The sequence below is a fragment of the Plecotus auritus genome, assembly GCF_963455305.1.
Source record: "Plecotus auritus genome assembly, chromosome: 5".
In the NCBI taxonomy this organism is placed as follows: domain Eukaryota; kingdom Metazoa; phylum Chordata; class Mammalia; order Chiroptera; family Vespertilionidae; genus Plecotus; species Plecotus auritus.
In genome coordinates this window covers 128,078,989-128,096,072 of record NC_137776.1, presented here as the reverse complement: position 1 = coordinate 128,096,072, position 17,084 = coordinate 128,078,989, and the positions used below count along the sequence as shown (strand labels likewise).

At 42.2% G+C, this 17,084-nt stretch overlaps 1 protein-coding gene across 12 annotated transcripts in view; it reads right to left on the bottom strand.

Moving 5' to 3' along the window:
- The window catches only part of MPDZ (multiple PDZ domain crumbs cell polarity complex component), a 203,992-nt gene that overhangs the window by 179,211 nt on the left and 7,697 nt on the right, over nt 1-17,084 (bottom strand). For 9 of the 12 annotated variants that reach the window (XM_080671316.1, XM_080671323.1, XM_080671324.1 and 6 more), the window contains exon 1: nt 6,831-7,093. The exons of 1 other annotated variant lie outside the window; for it this stretch is intronic. The gene's annotated coding sequence lies outside the window, so the exon portion shown is untranslated. Of the gene's footprint in view, nt 1-6,354; nt 6,447-6,626; nt 6,700-6,830; nt 7,094-17,084 lie in introns of those variants that run through there. 2 more of the 12 variants (XM_080671320.1, XM_080671322.1) reach the window with 2 other exon arrangements.

Genomic DNA, 17,084 nt, shown 5'->3' with positions numbered 1-17,084 from the left:
GTAAAAGAAGTCAAACAAAAAGAACATACTGTGAGATCCCAATTATATAAAGCTCTAGAGAATGTGAGATAATCTATAGGGACAGAAAGCAAGTCAGTGTTTACTTGGTGATGGGAGATAGGCAGAAGGGGAGGCCGGAAAGGATTACACGGGGGCAGGAGCATAGTTTATGTCCACTGTCTTGACTGTGGGGATGGTTTCTCATAGACCAAAATTCAATAGATTGTACACTTACAATTTGTGCAGTTTACCATGTCAATTATAAAGTATGCAGCAATTAAACAATCCTTCCTCTGACTTGAGAAAGGGTCGAACCTGAAATGTCCTGGTTCAGCCCCAACCAATGTCCACTGAACTTAATGGAGCTGGCTAGGGACCAATAATCCAGGCCCAGGGGTGTTTCTTCTTTTGTTTTCCTGCCTCAAAACAGATCTAAAAGTACTCTGTGACTTAGCCTGACCCAACATATATAGTCAGCAGATTCTATCAGAATAAAGAGCCATTCTGTGCTCTACTTTTCTAAGTGGGAATAGAATATCTATTTAACTATTCCCAGCAAAACCATGAATGTGGAAGGAAGTGGGTGGGGTGGGAGGAAAGGCAGAATTCCAACTCCACTGAAGCTTAGAGTTGAGTCCTCCCTGGGTCCTACAGTGGGAAATAAATGTCTCCCAGAGGCAGACTTCACACTTTGACTAATTAAAATTAAATACTCATGGGAGGCTGGGAGAGGTGGCACATTGCGAGGGAGCACCTAACCTAAAGCTGTGTGAACTTTATCCAGTAACAGACAAACAGGACCTGCTAAGGAGGCCTAGCAACATTTAAGAAAAGCTGGGCATACTTGGTATAGATCAGATAGCATCTTTTAAGTCGTGGAAACATTTTTTAACTTCATGATTCTATCCTCACGGTTTTCTTAGGTCACTGATGTTCTGAGAGCACAGAATGACAGATTTCCTGACCATTTCTACATCCAGTTCCCTGATGCAAGGCATGCCAGGGGCCCACTCAATTCCATAAGATAAAGCTATTCTAAGATTAACTATAGGTCCAGGTAACGAATAATTTTGAGCAGAAATCAAGATTTAAACATGCATTCTCCACTGGTGTCCTGTGTGCCACATGGTAGTTAACCTCCTCAGAGTCAAGAGACATTGGTTCAAATAGATGCTATTAAAGAAGATATGGATGTTTAATAATCTCAGACCCCATTTCCTCACTGAGAAAATGAGCAATCAAGGAAATCTGCTGATCAACATCTCTAGTTATGCATTTGTTATATCAAAATAATTTAGCATCCTCAGTTCACAAATATGTGTTTTCTTTGGGGGAAAGGAGGTTGCACCTAGGTGATAGAATTACAGGTAAATTTTTTCCTTCTTTGAGCTTGTCTATGTCTTCCACATACATATTTTTTAAATATGCTTTTTTATCATAAAAAAGTTACCAGAAGAAATAATTATCTTACATATTTTATTCTAGTTTTAAGATATAAGCACTAATAAGTAAACTATATCAAGACATATTCAAATGATCAACATTAAGTCATCAACACAATCTAAATACGTTTTTCCTCAAGATCTCTCTCTCTCTCTCTCTCTCTCTCTCTCTCTCTCTCTCTCTCTCTGGTGTTTGTGTTACTAATATTTCTGTTTTTTCCTTTCTTACAAGTGTTTCCTTTTTCATGTTCACCTCATGCATTTATTTATATCACCTTAGATCTGGAGGTGGAGTTGTTTACAAGGAAATAACAATGAATGCTGTTTTCACAGATATAAATCAAACTAAAAGGAGGATAAAAATATGTATTCCCTAGACCAAACAAATTTCACCACCACAGGCAAAAAAAAAAAAAAAAAAAAGCAAGAACTTAAGTCTCCTTTTACCTTTTTTTTTATTTTAACTCAGCTGGCCAAATTTTTAGTCTAAAGAATTGCTTTAACATTATAAATAATTATAATTGCAACACTTAAAAACATTTTCATTATTTTGTGATAAAGAAAACATATTATTACTTTTAAAATCTTTTATCTTTCCAAAAATGGGAAGATTTCTGGGGAAAAAAGATTATGCCAAATATTTGCCCACAAAATATGCACATTGTATATACATAGTTTATAGATTAATGTAATTTAAATAAAAAATGCTGCTAAATCAGACTCCAAAACTATCATGAAAATATTTTATGATGCATTTAAAAAGAAAATTAAGGCTCTATGTACAAAAATGAATGCCAATTTCCCAGTAAACACCAGGATAAAGAAAACAAGTGGCCTCAGGCCAAAGCTAAAATACCTTGTCCTCAAATAGCAGTTTCTCTTTATTCACAAACATCAAATTACACAATAATACTTAGTTATACTACCATAACAGCCCCTACATGACCTCCCTCCCTTACCCTGAACCAGTCCATTCTTCAAGGTCTCACCAGTATACAGCCTACAGTCAATGAGAGCCTTGCCATCTCTTTAAGAACTCTTTTATGGGCTGACTTATGTCCCCAAACTTGTATGTTGAAATCCTAACCAGTACCTCAGAATATGACCGTATTTGGAGATAGGGTCTTTAAAGAAGTAAGGTTAAATGAGGTCACTGGGGTGGTCCCTAACCCAATATGACTGGTGTCCTCTTAAGAGATTAAGACACAGGCATACACAGATGGGAGCCCATGTGAAGACAAGGGAGAAGGCAGCCATCTACAAGTAGTCAGCAAGAAATCCCATGCTGATGTCTAATTTATTTGAATCCCTGTAACTTTTATTAAATGTAAAACATTTTATTCTTTTCTCTGTGTATTTTTCCAATTAAGATAATAAACTATAGCAGTATATTGATTTATAGCCCTATACAATATGCCTTCGAATCCATCTATTACTATCTACTAAATGAGTAACTACCTCAGACCTTCATGGGAAATATTTCACAGGAAGACAATGGATTACTTAACATCAGTTTCCTTTATCTAGAAGTAGTTTTTCATCTCATTCTTACTTGCCCATATGGTACTTCACTATAATTATTTAATCTCAATATACCAACTTTACCATACTAAACATAATTCCCCAACTGTATTTATATGGATGCTCTCCTATGAATGACACTAATTTACAAGAGAAAAAATAATACCTTTCTTCTCTTAAGTATGGGGTTAATAATGTATGTAACAATGTAACTCTATCAAGCTAATGTCTACTTTAGGCAACATGTGGTTTTTGAGCAGATATAACTATTTGGGAAATACAATCATGATGTAAGATACAGTCATTCACAGGCACCATCAAGCAGTTCTGAATCTATGGAAGCGCTCTGCTTCTTTACTTTGAAGTACAGGATCTGTCACTGACAGATGTGTTGTTTGCTCCATCATATATGGGGACATTTCCAGTCCAACACATCAACTTTAAGAACTCTGTTATGGGCTCAAGATATTTTACGAAAGTCACAGAGTTCTTTGTGCATGTTATAAATATACAAAATGGAGCCAATCTGCAAGTCAACCTAAAAGAGTCAAGTCTATGATGTCAGACTTGGGATGTAATCTGGAGAGAATAATCTGCCTTTAACTCAGACAGTTATCTTCCAGGTAAATTCATTTTCACATGCCAGCTTCTAAATCCCTTAATCTTAACTCTAGACCAGTGGTCGGCAAACTCATTAGTCAACAGAGCCAAATATCAACAGTACAACGATTGGAATTTCTTTTGAGAGCCAAATTTTTTAAACTTAAACTTCTTCTAACGTCACTTCTTCAAAATAGACTCGCCCAGGCCGTGGTATTTTGTGGAAGAGCCACACTCAAGGGGCCAAAGAGCCGCATGTGGCTCGCGAGCCGCAGTTTGCCGACCACGGCTCTAGACAATGGGTTCACTTCTTTATTTGTAAAGCACAGCCTCCACGCCAGCAGCTCAAGACTAAAGTCCTGCATCAAGACAAAATTACACTTCTAGGATTTCCATGAACGTGTCCTGAGCACACCCACCTTGCTGAGATATAATAAACTCTGGTAAAAGCCTCTACTCCCTCACAGTATATGTGCAGTAAAAAGGTATCTAAAATGGAAAGACATCTTTAAGGGCCAAAGAGAGCAATGTCTACATGATAGGAATTTGGAGCACAATAAAAATTGACATCTCTCTTTTCCCAAGCCACAACAGTCAGGCGGAGGAGATAAAAGGAAGATATGTGTTAAGGAGAGAAGAAAAACCAGAAACAAAAGAGAGGAGAAGAAATACTGCCAAGGAAAGAAAAGGAACACAAGTAAGAGGTATGGTACCCATCTGAATGACCTATTAATACGTTGGAGATAAATTTCATCAGTTTTTTCATCAGTTTTTTGTTAGTTTTAGCAAGTGAGGTAGAAAAGAGGAGTAGGGAAGAGTTCACACTAGCTTTGCCTTGCCCTCTGAAAGAACCCGTGACATGCTAACCCCTTGCTCTTTTTACCTAAAGAAACAAAACTATAGTCCTCAAACCTACTCAGGTAACACAACAGTTAGAAGTTTCTAGAACTCATTGCAGAACGCCTTGAAATATGGCCATCTATATTAAAGTTAAAATATGTAAATACACAATTTCTGCTCATCAGAAACGCCAGTTTATCCTAGATTCCAACAGAGAAAGATACCAATAAGTTGAGAATGAAACTTGGAAATGAGAAAATCCAACACAATGATTTATAATTAGTCTATTTTGGAGGAGGGGGGAAGTCTGCCAGTTCAAGGGGCACCAGAAACAGGGCCTGAGAGGCAATAAAATTAAACAATGCACCTATCACAAAAGGGAGTATTTAAACAATACTTTTCCTTACAGAGTAACAGTACATATTTCAGACTCTGAAGGCTATACACCTGTCTCAGCTATGCAACCACTCAACTCTGCCACTAGCTGTGAAAGCAGCCATGCACAGCAAGAAGGAGACACCCACAATAGGATTAAGTGTGGCTGTGCTCCAACCAAACTTAAATATGGACACAAATTTGATTTTCATATAATTTTCACATGAGAAATAGTCTTTTGATTTTGTCTTTCAGCCATTTAAAAGTGTACAAACCATCCCTAGCTCCTACACCTCAGGGGCAAAAACCACTGCAGCAGGCCATCTTGGCCTATGGCCCTTCAATCTACACACCCTCTGCTTTTTTGTTTGTTTGTTTGAACCTAATGTGAAGTCGGGGCAAGGACAGAGCCCAATCTAGACAGAAACGCGCATTTGTAAAGTACTCCATTAAGGAGCAGCATATCTAGGCATCCCAGACAAGATTAAGCCCTCTCCACCCCTCCCTCAGGCAAGGCACAGGTGCATCCATCCAGAGCTTTGCACTGTATTAGAAGTTCAAGCCAAGGAACTTTAAGTTTTGTTGGGTTTTTAAATACAATTGTTTACTTAAATTCTACCAGGCACTAAATGCATATATTACAAATGTAGATGATTCAACCCTAAAAAAAAAAAAAAAAAAAAAAAAAAAAAGTTCATTATAAACACCTGCACCCAAGTTCTACGTGTAAAAACTCCCAAGCCCCAAGCCATCACCTGGTTAGTTTTTCAGATCAGGTGTTAATGTATTCTGTAAAATGTATCCTAAATGAGTAATGTCTACCCAAACGCAAGAAGAATGTTTATACCACAGCTGTCCATCAAAGCTGGATGACAGGCCACTTTTCACAACCTTCCCCTCTCAACATCAAAACAGCACGGAGGGGTTTTCTTCTGGCCTGGCAAAGCCATGGTCATCTTATCTGACGATACCCGTGAAACCCTAGTCGCCACCCAAACCCTCCCCACCCAAGGCACACAGCGCCCCCGCCCGGGTTCCTTCCAAGGAGAGCAACTTCAGCAGCCCCACCCTCGGAGATGGACCGAGATTTCTCCTGGTCCCAACTCGCCTCTACCCCTGAACTGCGGAGGCCACCTCCCGCCCTCGCAGGCCCCTCCTCTTCTCTGCAGTCCCAGCTTCAGTTTCCAAGTGATCTGCAGGAAATAAACTGGCCTTTGTGCCTTCGCAAAGAACGCCAGCCAAAATTTACACCATCACCACTGCCTACACTCACGCAACTCCCCAAGACACAAAGCGTCCAACAGCGCTTCCCAGGAAGCATCTGGCATCCCGGGTCTGTCTGCGAAATCGCAGATAAAAGCAGCCCCCCACTCCCCACCCCCCAACAGCGCCGGGGACGGGGTAGTGGGGTGGGGGAGAGGAAGATGTGAAGCAAAATGCTGGTACCAGCGTGGGCAGCAGACGAAAAGGCACAGACGCCAAGGAGAGGGGGTACCATTTAGCGGCGCGGTCTGGGTCCCCAGCCGGCGGGGCGTGAGACCCCAGGGCGGGGACATTTCCCCCACCCTCTACCCACCCCTCACAGCCCGGCACCGCATAACGGTGGACGAGGCGTTCAGCCTGGAGAGCAACAGCAGTGGAGAGCAACAGGCTCCTGCGACCGGCCCGCGCGCCAGGCCCGGGTCCCCCCGCCCCCCCTTTCTTGGCACTGTGCCCCTCCAGGCGAAGGAAAAGAAAAAACTTTCAAACCACTTAAAGTAAGCAAAAACAAGCGGGTCGGGGAGGGAGGAATGAAGGACCTGGGACTGTGGTTCAGGGGCCAGGAGCAGAGGAAAGAAACTTCCAGACCTCATCCTTTTTAAGAGCCATTGGAGCAGCGGCTTCCCGGGCCTCGCGGGGTGGGGCTAGCGCCCCCGCCCCCGGCTGCGCCCCCGCCCGCGCCCGCGCCCGCCCCGCGCCCGGAGCCCGCGGAACCCGCGCACCCCCGACCGGCGCGCGCACAAGGCGCGGGCGCGCGCTCCGCCCTCGCGGCCCCATCTCGGCGCCGCTTACCCGGCTCGCGGCGGCCGCCCCCGGCAGGGAAGCAAAGGGGCGGAGGGCTGGGGAGCCGGGGAGCCGAGGACGCCGAGTGCCTCGCCTCGCCCACGTTCTCCCTCTTCCGAAGTAACGGCCCGGGGAGGAGCTTCAATAAACGCGCAGACACAGTCACGCGCGACGGAGAAACTTAATCCAGCCGCCCGCTGGGCCCCGCGCCAACCGCGCTGCGCCGCGCCCCCTCCCCCAGCGCGCGCCGCACTTGCGCCGAGCAAGGCTGCGGAGGAGGCGGCGGCGACTGCGGTGGCGGCGGGGCCCCGGCGGCTCGGGCTGCGTGACGCCCGCGGTCGGCGGGGCGGGCGCGCCGCGGCCAATCAGGGGGCGCGGCCTGGCCTGCGGCCCCGAGTTTTAAACCAGCACCCGGGCTCTGGGCCTGGAAGGTGGGGAATGGGCCCTGAGAGGTGGCCAGAGGTGGCCAGAGGAGACCCGGGCGCCCGGTTAAATGGGAGTGTCAAATAGAGAGGGATCATTATTTTAGACACGTATGGCCCATGTAATGTTTGGGACATGCTTATATAAAACATATTTTTCGTTGATTAACCGAAATGCGAATTTAACTGGAGTCCTGTATTTTAATTTGTAAGTCTCACAATCTGTCGGAACTGGCAACCTCTATTTCTAGTTCTAGGGACTTAACGTTTTAATATGTGGACTGTCCTGTGGATGCTTTCTGCATGGGAAGCTTATTAAAGCAGTAGAATGTGATGAGAAGCGCTTTAATGAGGAGGCATGGGGCGAAGGGGAGCTAATAATTTCACTTTATAAGTTACTTTTAGCAAATCAATGTGAATTCTTAGGCATATGTTCCTATTAAAAGACAGAAACAATAAACATGGAGGAAGAGTTCAGAATTGCATGGTCCAGGAAAAGCATTTATTTCCATTTTGTGCCACTTAAGATTTGTCTTTCCTTAAAGAGGGAATAAATGCTGATGGAGGGAGATTTGACTTGAGGTGGTGAACACACAATACAGTGTATAGATGATGTATTTTAGAACTGTATTTTATATAATAAAAGGGTAATATGGAAATCAACCAAACCAAGGAACAACCAGTTGCTATGATGTGCACTGACCACCAGGGGCAGACGCTCAATGCAGGAGCTGCCCCCTGGTGGTTAGTGCGCTCTCAGGGGGAGCACCGCTCAGCCAGAAGCCAGGCTGTAGGCTGGCAAGCATGGCAGCCTGCCTCCAAGGCAGTGCTAAGGATCCTGCGGGGAGTGGGCCTAAGCCATCAGTCAGACATCTCAAGAGCCCCTGGACTGAGAAAGGGCACAGTCAGAGCTGAGGGACCCCCCCTCCCCAGTGCAGGAATTCTAGTTTAAAATATTTAAATATTCTTTCAGCCCAGCTCGTATGGTTGAGTGGTTAAGCCTCAACCCATGCACCAAGAGGTCCACATTCCATTCCCGGTCAGGGCACATGCCTAGGTTAGGAGCTTGATCCCTAGTAGGGAGTGTGCAGAAGGCATCGATGGAAAATGTGATGATGTTTCTGTCTCATTCATGTTTCTATTTCTCTCCCTTCCTCTCTTTCTCTAAAAAACAAACAACAACCACAACAACAAAAGAATTCCCTTTAATATCCTGAATAAAAGTTCTATTTTCTTTGGCAGACATGTAAATTTGTTGTTTGTCTACAAAAAACAACAGACAAAAAAAGACAAAAAAACAGCCTTGCATTTCTCCAATATTCACCAAATATTTAAAAGGAAACACAGTTAATATATAAATATACATTTTGGGGGGAAACTGATTTGGTCTTTTATTTATATATATTGATTGATTTCAGAGAAGGAGGGAGAGAGAGAGAGATAGAAACATCAATGATGAGAGGGAATCATTGATCAGCTGCTTCTTCAAGCCCCTTATTGGGGACTGAGCCAGCAACCCAGGCATGTGCCCTGATGAGGAATCGAACCGTAACCTCCTGGTTCATAGGTCGACACTCAACCACTGAGCCATGCTGACCAGGGTGATTTTGGGCTTTTGACTGGATATTTTCTGAAAGCTGCAAAACAGATTGTTTGCCTGCAAATGATTGAGAGTTAAGTAATGTGAGCTCAGTACCCTGGATGGAGACTGCTGTCAACCCAAAGCCCCTTGTGCTTTAACAAACATGATCAGTGTAGATTTGCCCACTGAGGAAATAAGACACTGACCAGATTTTTTCAGACTCTATGGATATTCATCTCCTCTGGGTCTTTTGCAAATGAAAATGAAGTTCGGATGAAGGGAAAACTCATCTGAGCTTATCTATTCCCTTGTATCTTCAACACATCTCTATCCTTTCCATCAGAATTCCCAAGCCCCCCCTGCCATATTAAACACTTTTCCTCTACATGGGAAGACCCTCCAACCAACTGAGCCACACCAGCCAGGGCTCCTTAACTTTTAAGTTCTGGAATTCCTTATGTGATAAACCCTCATTTTTATTTTCACCTCTAGCTTATCATCTCTTGGTAAAGGATTCCAAAATTTTTATCTTCAATCAAGACTTCACCATATATTCGAGTGTTTATTTGACATCCCTGTTTGCCGATCTCAAACCTAGATTATCCACAATGGAACCATCTCAAAAACCAAGATGTTTCTTCTCATCTTTCACAGTTCAGTGTCTCAGTGAATGGCACTGCCATGGACATTACTCCATGTCTCCCACAAACTAACTTAAACCCATTGTGATACATTCTCATTGTATCCTATACTTTTGCTTCACAGTATTCATCATACTTTGTAATTTTATATTTAGTGTTATAATTACTTATGCAATATCTCCTTTCCCCCCTAGACCATAAACTCCACAATTTAACACCCAGTTTTTAAATGGCATGGGATGAATATATGCCTGCAATAACAAACAATTAGTCTATGTATAACTTTTGTGTTCTTGCCATATAGTCATTATCTCAAGGCATCCCATTGGAGAGGATCCTCTTAATGCTTAGAAATTCCAATGCATTCCTATTCTTTGAATAGCAAAGCACTTCTATTTGTCCATTTTCCAAATCTGGTCATTCTCTAACGCAAAGGAAATAGTATGAAGTACTAGCTGCCAGGAGAAATATATGTCATTTTACTTTTGAGGACCCTGAGAATACCTTTAATAGCTAGTGAAGCAATTGTCCCCCTATATTTCTCCTAGCAGCTGGCACTTCATGCACCTTTTTCTTTTGCATTTGAGAAGGACCATATTTGGAAAATGACCCATGGAAGTGCTCATAACATTGAATTAGAAGCAAGTTTAAGGAAATCCCCTGGTTTACTGCAAGTATATAAATGAGATTATTGTTTTGGTCTCCTTTAGCAAAGGGAATCCTACTTTGAAGAGTAGTGAATTGGAGGACAGTAAACTACTCTGTTTACATTAGTTCCTCCATAAAATTATCCTGCCCTGGAGGATGCATCCAAGCAGCAGCTTCCCCTTTTGAAGTTAACCCATATAGCTAGTGCTCTGTCCTCCTGTGCTTGTTCTAACCCTGAGGGTCCCAGATTTCCTAGAAGTAAAATTTTATAGAGAAAGCCAAAGTCTAAAGCACATAAAGTAGGGCTGCTATTTTCTATTGACACTCACCCCATTTATATAGATTAACAATTCTTTCTATTAAGTGTCAATCATAGCCTCAGGTTCTGAAGATGAAGGAACTAGGAATGTTGTCTGCATTCCATCTTTATCTCTAGTGAGGCGTCCTCCATAAAAATTCTTTTTTTTTTTCCTTCTTAAATTGGAATAATGCTCAGACCATTTTTGTAAGAAAAAAAGGGAGGGTGGGGAGTAGAGGGGAGTTCCAGGATTGGTTTAAATTTTTTTTATTATGATTTAACAAGTACAAACATAAATCAAGTACATAATATTACTTTACATTTGTAGCTCCTCTACAGCTTTGAAACTGGTGAAAGGCCCAAGTTGTCTACTCAAAACTTTAATGTCTGCTGGAAAGATAGATCCTGGAAATTCCATTTTGATCCATCAAAGATACAGAGAACCCTTCTAGTTGCCCCACAAGCACACAGTCTTTGGTCTGTTCTAACAATGGCTGACTTAGAGGTGGGCAACAGGCAGTCCCTCGTGGGTCATGTCACTGCAGGGCTCCAGGGTCAGCAAAGTACAAGCCAAATCCTTTCCCAAGGACTAAGGGACTTTGGGGGATTCTCATTATGGGGCAATGGTCTATCTCCATACATTTCACCAGCCCTGACTCTTCTTACGAATGCTTCTTTTAAGTGCAAGCTAGATGGCATGTTTGTTATAAACTGCATATTTATAACAAATATGCAGTCTACTTTATTATAATTTGCAAAAAAGATTTTTATATTCTGCCTGCTTGTTCCAATTGGCCTCTAGTTTATCAAATTAAAGAAAGGAGTTAGGATGTTTTTCTTTTTTTCAGCTTGTTCAATGTTAGGAAAATGGACCATTTTAAACAATCTTTAACTTTGTTTTTTTCTCTACTGAAAACAGACAAGATTTTTAAAAAGAAGATGAAGAATAAAGAGGAGAACGTTAGGATAATGAATATGTGTGTCTAGCAGAAAGCTATTAGGAGGAGGGAATGGCTAAAAAAAATCTCAGGCATGAGAAAAATGTAAAATTATATCTCACTTGAGAACATGTAGAGCTATCTGTCTCTATGCCTATAACAAACTGTTTATAGAAGAATAGAAGCACTGAAACCTTCCTGTGTCTGATTGGGTCTCATCTCTCTAAGGGAGAAAGATAAGGCACTGGGAGGTCATGACCATCTGACCTTGAATTCCTTAGCTTTTGTACACACAGAATTCTAGTGCAGTAAGGAAATCGTGGGAGAGCGCATTGGGACAGGTTACCTTTTGGCTGGGACACATCCAAACACTGTTCCAGACTCTCTGACTCAAGTTAATGTAAGCTAGCTAGAATGACATGTTGGAATCTCTCTCCTACAAAATTTTTCTCTGGGGTCATTCATGCTATGAAGGTGTAAGTCAGTTGTCCAAACAAAAGTCAAGAAAAATCAGCCGTGATGATAATGGAAAGAACTTGCTCTAGCCCGGCCGACGTGGCTCAGTGGTTGAGCATCTACCTATGAACTAGGAGGTCCCAGTTCGATTCGCAGTCAGGGCACATGCCTGGGTTGCGGGCTCTATCCCCAGTAGGGGGCGTGCAGGAAGCTGCCAATCAATGATTCTCATCATTGATGTTTCTATCTCTCTCTCCCTCTCCCTTCCTCTTTGAAATATATATAAATTTGCTCCAGTTGTATAGTATCTTTTTGGTAATACCCCTACTTTGAGATGAGAAAAATAATAGAGGGAAAAAACTGTGTGTTTGAGATCACCTCTTGTCACCGGATCACAGATTACCTGAAGTCCACCCCACCCCTTATATTTCCATTTCCATGAGCCAATAAATCTCCTTTAGTTCTTAAACTAGATTGAATTGGGTTTTCTGTTATATGCAACTAAAATAATTCAAACTTATACAATATACATGTTAAGCCATCCACAGTGAGCTAGCTAGACAGGTGCTTTTAAGTTTCAAGGAACACACTGAGATGACCTCAGTTAGCGGGAGTTTGTGAAAGAATAGTTAGCAATGGTTTCCATAGGTGAAACACAGAGAGAAATCTGTTCTATCACAAGCACATGGAGAGCAATGGAAGGTCATTCCAGAGGATGCACCTCTAGAGGCCAGGCTTTCTTGGAGTCTTTGCAACTCTACCACAACTATGACTCAGTGCGGCCCTGTCCCTATTTATCTCGCTTTCCTTCGGCCTCTAACAATGTTTGTTTTCATTGGTTCCTTGAAAGTCTGATGATCCTTCATGTTTTGTTCTTCTTAATAATGAGGAAATAAGCAGCTCTAGACTGTCCACACTGAAAGGCTTGTTGACTCATGTGCTTTACTGTGGAGAGGGCAGCATTACACTCGGGAGTCTCTAAAGTTCAGAATGAGGAAGGCTTTGCTCGATTCTATTTGATGTAGTTAGAGAGGACATATTTGGGTGTTTGTCTGAGAAACAGATGCCTGGTTTCTAGGAGTTCTGAATAGAATCTCTCTCTCTCTCTCTCCCTCCCTCCCTCCCTCCCTTGCTTCCTCTCTCCCTCTCCCTCTTTGTATGTGTGTGTGTTTGTGTGAGTGTATGTATGTATATGTCTGTCTGAATGGGTGTATGTGGCAGTGGTTGCTATGGTAATGTCGATTGTTCCAATCCCCATGTTTTGTGCCTAATGTTTTTTGTTTCCACTCTCCATTGTACCTGGTATTCCAATGTTCCCAGCTTCTTTGCAGTTTCAGTAGGTAGATTAGCTCCCTCCAGCTGCAGTACTCTAGGACCCAGGACAGTGTTTCTCACACTGTGGAGAGTCAGGTTTTTTTGTTTTTAATTTCCAAGGTATCACTGACCAGTGAACTTAAAATGAATGACTAGAAGGATAATTACATGTTTGGATGTTGCATCAATGTTAAATGGCTATAAAGATCTTTACGGTAACTTTTAATTCCTTTGTGGGCCAGGCTGGAGACGACACTTGGGAGAGCAGTTCTCCAATGCCTTGTTCTCAAGTATGGTGCACAAACAGACACATGAGCATTGCCTGGGAGCTTGTTAGAAATGCAGACTTTCAGACCTTACCCCGGACTCCTGAATCAGGATCTGCATTTTAAACAGATCTCCAGATGATTTATATGCACAGTGAAGTTTTTAGGGAGTTTCCACACTTTCTTCTGTTTCCTGTCTTCCAGGACTGTGCTGCTATATCTCTACCTAGAAAGTTTTTCTTCAGAGCTTCAGATGGTTAGCGTCTCCTCATCCGGGTCACCGCCCACATGTCACCTCTGTAGAGAAGGCTTCTCTGGCTCTCCAGCAAAAGCGGTAGCCCCTTCCACATCATCTTACCTTGTATTATTTCCTTTCTAGTATTTAACACTTTCTAAAATTAGTACTGTCCTTCCTCCTGTCCCCACCCCCAGCTAGAAGGTGAGCTCCAGGAGAGCAGAGATCTTGTCTTATCTCATTTCCTGTCCTTCACCCTATAAATGCATGCCTCATAGGTGGGAGGAACTGCCTGCAAGGCTGTCTACACTCCGTTTATTTATCTCATGACTTCTGCTCACTCCTAGCTCCTATTGCCTCACTGACTCTGTTTATTGCTTTCTCAGTGTGTCTCTCTGAATTTGTTATTCAAAATCAACCCAAATTGAGTTATAAAATAAAAAAAAGGATGCTGGTTTATGTAACTAAAACGGCACAGAGTAAACGCAGTGAATCATGCATAGTTCAGGTAGGGCTCTGGCTCTGCCCATATCTCTCAGCTCTGCCCATCTCCATGAATTAACTTCCTTTTCAGGACAGCAAACAGATAGATACCCATGGGAGTCCCAGCTCTGGCATTCACATAGAATGCTCCTCCAGAGACCAAACTTTGCAGTTGCTCTCCTTTAAAAAATAAATTTCCGTCCCCCGAACCTCTTGCAACATTCCTCCAACATTCCTTAGACTGAATTGGATCACATGCCTGTTCTAAAAACATATACGCATATAGAGAATTGTATAATTACAAACAATAAAGTGTATAGATCTTAAGTATACAGTTCAATGTTCGATGACTTTTGACAATTATATATGTTCAGGTAGACATCAAACAAACCAAGTGTAGAATATGTCCATCACCCCAGAAAGTTGCCTTGTATTCATTCCAGTCAATCAGATGAGTAACAGTGTCTTGCCAAGCCATACTGGAGTTAGCAACTAAAGGAACAATCAGGAATACTGATCCTGCCTTTATTTACAATGTTAATGCTTTATTCATCATTTATATTTGTTTGTATCTTTTTAAAAATATTGCACTAAAATATTATTTATCTTGATTATTGGGTGTTTTTTGTGTGCCTCCCCCACCTTAAATTTTGCACCCAAGGCGAATACCACAATCCCCTCACTTGCCTCTCCCTAGTTGCAGCCATATAGTCCATGAGCCTCTCTTTCTCTCTTTGTCTGTTTCTCAGTATGACTCCTGCCTGTGGTCTCTGCACATGACAGCCTTAGAACAGCTGAACTTCTTACATAGTAGGTAGGTAAAGGCTCCCAGACCAAGTGCCCCAGAGAAGCCAGCAGGCCAGCTGCATTCCTCATCTGACTCAGCCTTGGAAGTCACTTTGTGCAACTTCTGCTATACTTCATTCATCACGGCAATCACAAATGCTCGCCACATACAAGGAGTTTATCTCTTGACTCAAGGAGTATCAAAGAATTTGCAGATTTATTTTAGAGAAAGATAAGGAGGGAGAGGGAGAGAAACATGGATGTGAGAGTGAAACATCATCAACTGCCTCCTGCACACCACCTACTGGGGATCAAGCCTGCAACCTGGGTATGTGCCCTGACCTGGAATTGTACCGGTAACCTTGTGGTACACAGGACAATGCTCAACCAACTGAGCCACACTGGCCAGGGCACAGATGTATTTTAAAGCTACCATGGCCCCCAATGCTTTTATAGCGAATTTGGAGTACAAATAGCTCTTATTTTCAAGTATGAAAAATTCCTATCCAAACAAAATTTTAAAAATTTAATTGGGATTCCATTTAAATTAGCTCCTGTTTGCTCCCAGGTTTAGCTGGATATTATAGGATTTATTCACTATCTCCTCTCCATTCACTCACTGCTCTTTCTGGATCATCCAAGTTAAGGGTAAGAAGTTGGGAATGAGATGAAAAGGAACAAAATTATCTTTTCACTTGGCTGGATGTTGAAAACTGTTTTCCATGGCAGATAGCCAAAGGCTAACTCCTTCTCTCATGGGGTAATTCAGTGAATGCTTGGAGACTTCCTCCACGCTGGCTCCTTGGACATCTGCCCATTATAGGGATGAGATACATTCCTATTGATCTTGCTAAATTCCACTTCAACTCCTGATTTCCCCACATTACCTCTTCCCAGACAGTAAGTTCTTTTGGGAATCCCTTTCAAAATAGTAATAGTCTAGATTCACGACATTCCAAGTTGCCTATATGGCACCACAGAGAAACTGAGCAACTTAGCTCCACCCAAATCTGCAACGTGGTCTGGGACCTGTGGTCACAGGCATTATAATAGCCCTCACATTCAAACTTCTCAAGGGGAGCGTCAGATAGTAATCTCTGAGCTCCCCAAACTCCAGAAGACCCAGATCAAGTTTCCATAAAGATTTTCTCACCACACTGTTTCAATAGTGGCACCAGGCAAGAGCTTGATTTTACATACCGTTCAGCAAGCACACCGCCTGAGAAGTGAAATGCTGATTCACCGTCAGACAAATTAGATTTGGTAAGTGATTCTCTGAAAAGCTCCCCTCACTTGTCTGGGGAGATGGTGAAGAGTAAGACTCTGCCCACTCTGAGGAGTGAAGGAGAAACACTCTCTACCAAGTGTGTAGTTTTCATTAAAGAAAGCCTCACTCTGAAAGCCCTTCTTTGAATTCCTACTCTTTTTTATCGTAGCCTGGAAGTTGATGATAGGTGATGGGGTGAGGATCAATGTTGCATTTCTTAGTAAGTGCCATGGGGATGTGGTTAGTATTCCTATTTAGAATATGTGGGTCAAATATCCCTGAGTTCAGAGATGTAGGATTTCACCAAAGCTTCAGGACAACAAATTGACACTGATAATGATTCTGTTATCTTATATTAAAGTCACATATTATAGTGCCTACATCTCTTACATCCATATCATGCTGTAATTATTATAGCTTTATAACTAAAACACTTTCCTTAAGATCAGGAACAAGACAGGGATGTGCACTTTCACTACTCGTATTCAACGTAGTATTGGAAGACCTAGCCGCAGCAATCAGTTAAGAAGAATTAAAAGACATGAAAATTGGAAAGGAAGAAGTAAAACTCTCATTATTTGCAGATGATATGATACTATACAGAGAGAACACTAAAGATTCCATACACACACACACACAAAAACACACAGCAAAAATTAACTACTAGAACAGATCAATGAATTCATCAAAGTAGCAGAATACAAAAATTTTCAGAAATCAGTTGTATTTTATGCACCAATAATAAACTATCAGAAAGAGAAACTAAGAAAACAATCTCATTTACAATTGCATAAAATAATACCTAGAAATACATTTAACCAATGAGGTAAAAGACCTGAAAAATTATAAGATACTAGAGGCCCGGTGCATGAAATTCGTGAACTGGGGGAGGTCCCTCAGCCTGGCCTGTGCCCTCTCACAGTCCAG